The following is a 6,648-nucleotide window of genomic DNA, read 5'->3' on the forward strand; positions in this document are numbered from 1 at the left end:
CGACGTCACCTTGATGCCCTGCTGTGTGTGCTCCAAGGCTAGGCCGTGGGAACTCCTTAGGCAGGAGCGGATCTATCATGAAACGCATGAGGCTTGCGCATCAGGACATATTACTTGCGTGGGATTATTTCATATTTTCATAAAATTTGCCAAAGTGAGATATTTTAACCACAACCAATCCAGATCACTGTCTCTTTCCACCCCAATCTCCCCCATCACACCTCTCTTCAGATGGCCATGGGCATTTTTGAAACCTGGCTAAAGGAGGTGGCTTTGAACTTGGCTTTGCAGAGGGTATAATTAAGGGTTCTGGCTCCTTCCAGGTGCCGTTTTGTTATTTCTGAACGTCCCAGGATGCCTTCCAGGATCTCCCTCATGCCCTGTGTGCTGTCTGTCCCAGTGCTGTGATATGAGGGTGCAGAACCAGAGGTCATGGCTGTGCCTGCCCTCGTGGTGTGAGGGGACTGAAGGAGAAATAAGGTTTGAACTGTGTGAAGCCAATCTTAAAGCTCACATATGTAAGAAATTTGATAGAGCTTATCTCAAGTTTGACAATAATCCTTAAGAGAATGAATAATCTTACTAATAATAATGAACTGCCAAGTTGAGGGAAAAAGTCTAAATCATTACTAATTAAAAATTTTAAAACTAATTTTAATCAGTCATGCTAAAGGGAAGACTGGATTATCTTTCTAGTCCTGTCGTGGAAAATCTCATACAGTGTTGTCATAGAAGGGATAAAAGGATATGCTGCCAAAAAAAGGAAGGGAAACGGTATTGTAGAAGGATGTTAAGCAGTCGATTGATAAAAACGTGCTACTGTGTTGACTTTATATTGCCCACGGTATTTGTCAGCTTTTAAACTTTGAAAGATGTTGGACATGGAAGCAACCCAGATGTCCATCGACAGATGAATGGATAAAGAAGATGTGGTGTATATACATACATATATACACACACATACCGTGGAAAACTACTCAGTCATAAAAAAAAGAACAAAACTGAGTCAGTTGTACTGATGTAGATGAACCTAGAGCCTATTATACAGCGTGAAGTAAGTCAGAAGGAGAAAAACAAATATCATATATTAATGCATCAATATGGAATCTAGAAAAACGGTACAGATGAAAGTCTTTGCAGGACAGGAATAGAGGCGCAGATGCAGAGAATGGACGTGTAGACAGAGTGTGGGGGAAGGAGAGGGCGGGATGAACTGCGAGAATAGCACTGACATATACACACCGCTGCTGCTGCTGCTGCTACTGCTGCTGCTGCGTCACTTCAGTCGTGTCCGAGTCTGTGAGACCCCAGAGACGATAGCCCACCAGGCTCCCCCGTCCCTGGGATTCTCCAGGCAAGAACACCGGAGTGGGTTGCCATTTCCTTCTCCTACCACGTGTGAAACGGACAACAGGCGGAAAGCTGCTCTGTAGTGCAGGGAGCTCAGCTCGGGGCCCTGTGATGACCTGGAGGGGTGGAATGGGATGGTGGGAGAGAGGCTCAAGAGTGAGAGGAGATATGTATATTTATGGCTGATCCACATTGTTGTACAGCAGAAACTAACACAATATTGAATAGTTGGGGAAACAGTGGAAACAGTGTCAGACTTTATTTTTGGGGGCTCCAAAATCACTGCAGATGGTGATTGCAGCCATGAAATTAAAAGACGCTTGCTCCTTGAAAGGAAAGTTATGACCAACCTAGACAGCATATGAAAAAGCAGAGACATCACTTTGCCAACAAAGGTCCATCTAGTCAAGGCTATGGTTTTTCCAGTGGTCATGTATGGATGTGAGAGTTGGACTGTAAAGAAAGCTGAGCACTGAAGAATTGATGCTTTTGAACTGTGGTGTTGGAGAAAACCCCTGAGAGTCCCTTGGACTGCAAGGAGATCCAACCAGTCCATCCTAAAGTAGATGAGTCCTGGGTGTTCATTGGAGAGACTGATGTTGAAGCTGAAACTCCAATACTTTGGCCACCTGATGCGGAGAGCTGACTCATTTGAAAAGACCCTGATGCTGGGAAAGGTTGAAGGCAGGAGGAGAAGGAGAAGGGGACGACAGAGGATAAGATGGTTGGATGGCATCACCAACTCAAGGGACATGGGTTTGGGTGGACTCCGGGAGTTGGTGATGCACAGGGAGGCCTGGCGTGCTGCAGTTCATGGGGTTGCAAAGAGTCGCACACAACTGAGCGACTGAACTGAACTGAAAAAAAGCTGTAAAGAAAAAAAAAAAAAGATGTGATGTCTACACACACACACACACACACACGGACTATTATTCAGCCATAAAAAAGAATGAAATAATATAATTTGCAACAACATGAATGGGCCTAGAGATGATCATACTAAGTGAAGTAAACCAGACAAAGAAAGACAAATATTAGGGACTTCCCTGGTGGTCTGGTGGCTAAGACTCTGCGCTCCCAATGCAAAAGGCCCGGGTTCAATCCCTGGGCAAGAAACTAGATCCCACATGCCACAGCTAAGACCTGGCCCAGGCAAATAAATAAATAATTCTTAAAAAAAAAAAGACAAATATTATATGATATCACTTATATATGGAAAGACAATACAAATGAACTTATTTACAAAGTAGAAATACTCTCACAGACATAGAAAGCAAACTTGTGGTTATTAAAGGAGAGGGAGGGAAGGGATAAGTTAGAAGTTTGGGATTGAAATATACACACTACTACATATACAAATTAAAGAACCAACAAGGACCCACTGTAGAGCACAGGGAACTATACTCAGTATCTTGTAATAACCTGTAGCGGAAGAGATTGTAAAAAAAAAAAAAAAAACATTTATATAGATGTGCGTAACTGAACTGACTCATTTTGCTGTACACCCCAAACTAGCACAACATTGTAAGTCAACTATGTTTCAATAAAAACACACGCTGTGTGGCGTGCAGGACCTTCGTTCTTAGACCAGGGGTCAAATCCGTGTCCCCTGGGTTGGAAGCATCAGTATTAACTGCTGGACCGATAGGGAAGGTCCTTCAGTAAAAATTTCTTGTCAGATTTCGATGGCTGTGAGTAGAGTGGCAAATAACATTTCATCTTTACTGACCGAGAGCCAGGTTAAAGAAGGCAAAGTATCCAGGTTTAGCCAAGCAGGACCCTGTGGGGCTTTCCAAGGACAGACCCCCTCCCACATCCTCCACCTGCCTCTTGTCTGTAGAAAACGTTAACCTCCTGAAACAGAACTGGACCCTGTGGTCCTTGCTCCCTGTGTCCTCAGCCTTCCTTTTGTCATGGAAAAACTTTAGCCAGAGAATAAGTTTAATCAGAGAAGTGAGAAAATGCAGAAAGAGAGGAAAACAGTCAAAGGAGCCAAAATAATAGTAATAATGTAGTCATTAAAAAAATAATAATGTAGTCATTAAGCAAAGTCAAGGATCTTTAGTTCCTCCTCAAAGGCTGTAGATAATATTCTGACCATATCCTGTGAGCTGTTTTATAAATACTGAAATTAACTACAGGATGACTAGGCTGTACCTACAACATAAGCTGCCACAATTCCGAGAATTGGCCTCATGGAAACAAACCAACCCCAGAACTGAAGATTTGTTGTTGTTAAGTCGCTCAGTCGTGTCCAACTCTTTTGCAACCCCATGTACTGCAGCACGCCAGGCTTCCCTGTCCTTCACCATCTCCCGGAGTTTGCTCAACCTCGTGTCCATTGAGTCACTGATGCCATCCAACAATCTCCGTTACCCTATTCCCCTCCTGCCTTCAATCTTTCCCTGCATCAGGGTCTTTTCCAAAGAGCTGTCTCTTCACATCATGTGGCAAAGTACTGGAGCTTCAGTTTCAGCATCAGACCTTCCAATGAATAGTGCTGATTTCCTTAGGACTGCCTGGTTGGATCTCCTTACAGTCCAAGAGACTCTCAAGAGTCTTCTCCAACACCACAGTTCAAAAGCATCAATTCTTCAGTGCTCAGCCTTCCTTATGGTCCAACTTTCACATTTGTACATGACTACTGGGAACCAGAGATAAAACTGCCAACATCCACTGGATCATAGAAAAAGCAGGAGAATTCCAGAAAAACATCTACTTCTGCTTCATTGACTACGCTAAAGCCTTTGACTGTGTGGATCACAACTGAAGATTAACTGTACCTAAAACAATCAGATGACCCTGGTCAGACCACCGATGACCAATTGCAAGATGACTGTCACAGCTGAGTGTATTATTTCTACCTGTAGCCCCTTCCTTCTGGCTATAACCCTCGACTGTCAGGGGCGGGGGCAGTCGCCTTTGGATAGATGTCCGCCACAATCCGAAATACAGCGAATTTTCCTTTTCACCACCCTGGCCTGTTTATTGGCTTTTGAGCGCCAAGCATCTGGACCCCGCTTTCAGCAACACTCCTAGGCCTTCCCTGAGTTCCAAAGAATAAGTTTAATCAGAGAATTGAGAAAATGCCAAAAGAAAGGAGAACAGTCAAGCAAGACAGAATAAGTTTAGTCATTAAACAAAGTCAGGAAACTTACTTCCCGCTCAAGGGGTATAGATAATAGTCTGAGCCATATCCTTTGAGCTGTTTTTCAGACAGTGAAACCTCCACCAGGTGGAAGAAGTTAACTCTGTGCTGCCCACAAGCTCATAGACCCCAGACCGTGGAACCAGAAGGCTGATGAGATTGACTCCTGATTACCTCACCACCAACCAATCAGAAGAATGTCCACGAGCTGATTACTCACCGCACAACACAGTCCCCTGCCCCACCCCCCACCTTTAAAAGTCGTGAGGGAGTCAGGCCTTTTGCGTACTGGCCACCTGGACTCCTTGCTTGGCACCCTGCAATAAGCGATGTACTGAGACTTCTCCCGGTGGCCAAAACTCTGCTCTTCCACTGCAGGAGGCACAGGCTCAAGCCCTGGTTGGGGAGCTAAAATCCTGCAGGCCATGTGGAGCAGCCAAAAGTAAGTAAACACATCAGCGCTGCACTCTCCTTCACTGCCACCTGGTGTCGGTAGATCAGCTTTACTGCTCGAGGGCAAGTGGATGCCAAGCTGGGTTCAGCGATGCTGGGGCTTGCCCACAGATACTATTCAGTGGGATAGCTGCAAACTTCCATGAAAACCTGGCTCTGTGGATGTTATTGTAACAGACATGCCATTTGGGAAAAGGATGGGCTTCAAGAAGAGAAAGTGGCACCTTTTCTGAACTTGCCTGTGGGCTGTGTCTCAGACTGGGGACAGGCTGAGCTGTACGCTTGCCCAGGACAAGAGCTGCTTTGCCACTAGCGCCACCTGGGAAGCCCAAAGAGATGCTTCACCCAGACATTACCCAGAGCGGGACATGTGTGGCAGGAGGTGCCTAGTGTCTGGAGGACCTAGAGGGTCTTCTTCTTGCTGTGGTTTAACCTCTGAAAGACGCTCCTCAAACTTTCGTTCATCCTTCAGAACAAGATGGAGAAAGGCCTCATTGGTAATGAGAAGAGTGAAGATGACTAAGAGTATCTATGCTTCTTCTATTCACAGCAGCCACGACATGGAAACCACCTAAACGTCCATGAACAGACGGATGGATAAAGAAGATGTGGTGTATGTACACAATGGAGTATTACTCAGCCATAAAAGGATGAAATATGCCGTCTGCAGCAACACAGATGAACCTAGAGATTATCACGCTAAGCGCAGTCAGAAAGAAAAAGACAAATACCGTATGACATTACCTAGAGATTATCATGCTAAGTGCAGTCAGAAAGAAAAAGACAAATACCGTATGACATTACTTAACACGTGGGATCCAAAATATGACACAAATGAATTCGTCTTGGAAACAGGAGACTCACAGACACAGAGAACAAACTTGTGGTTGCCAGCGGGGACAGGGAGAGGAGAAGGATGGACTGGGAGTCTGGCGTGAGCAGAGGCAAACCATTACATGTAGAATGGACAGACGAGACCCTACTGTAGAGCGCAGGGAGCTGCATTCAATACCTGTGATAAGTCTCAATGGAAAAGAATGGGTGTGTGTATACATGTATCTGAATCACTTTGCTGTAGAGCAGAAACTAACACAGCACTCTAAATCAACCACACTTCAACGAAGTAAATTTTAGAAAAATAAAAGCTTATGTATATAGAGTATTTGTGCTTCCTGACACTGGAAATGTCAGCAGGAAGAACTTTCTTTCAGAGAAAGGGCATTAATAAAAGTGAGGTTTGGTCTAAAGCCCTTTCACCCTAGTTAGCAAAAGATGTGAATGGAACAAGTCTTATGAAAAAGCAAAACTTTTCCTTGGAAGGGTTTTGAGTAGTTGGGGAGTTAGTACCTTTCTCATAAATGCTAAGCCCACTAAGATGCTCTGGGATTTGGGCTTAGAACACTGCATTTTTAGGCTTCAGGGCAGTTCCTGTTTTCCACTGTAGCAGGTAGGAAGGCAGAAAGCACCATCAGAGCGCCAAGTCGCGTTTCACCGCGCACGCAGCTCCGCTGTTTAGTCGCTCTAGTCCGTGACCTCAGCTTTAAAAATGAAGCAAATGGCATTAGGAAAACAGCGCTCGCCCCACAAGACAGAACCTCACAGGACATACAGGAGGGCTTACCACCTGCCCCCAAATTGTAACACATCTGTTATTCAACACATTAATTTTTTCTCATCCTAAATAAATACTTATTTTC

This window comes from Bos javanicus, chromosome 2, assembly GCF_032452875.1.
Source record: "Bos javanicus breed banteng chromosome 2, ARS-OSU_banteng_1.0, whole genome shotgun sequence".
Taxonomy (NCBI): domain Eukaryota; kingdom Metazoa; phylum Chordata; class Mammalia; order Artiodactyla; family Bovidae; genus Bos; species Bos javanicus.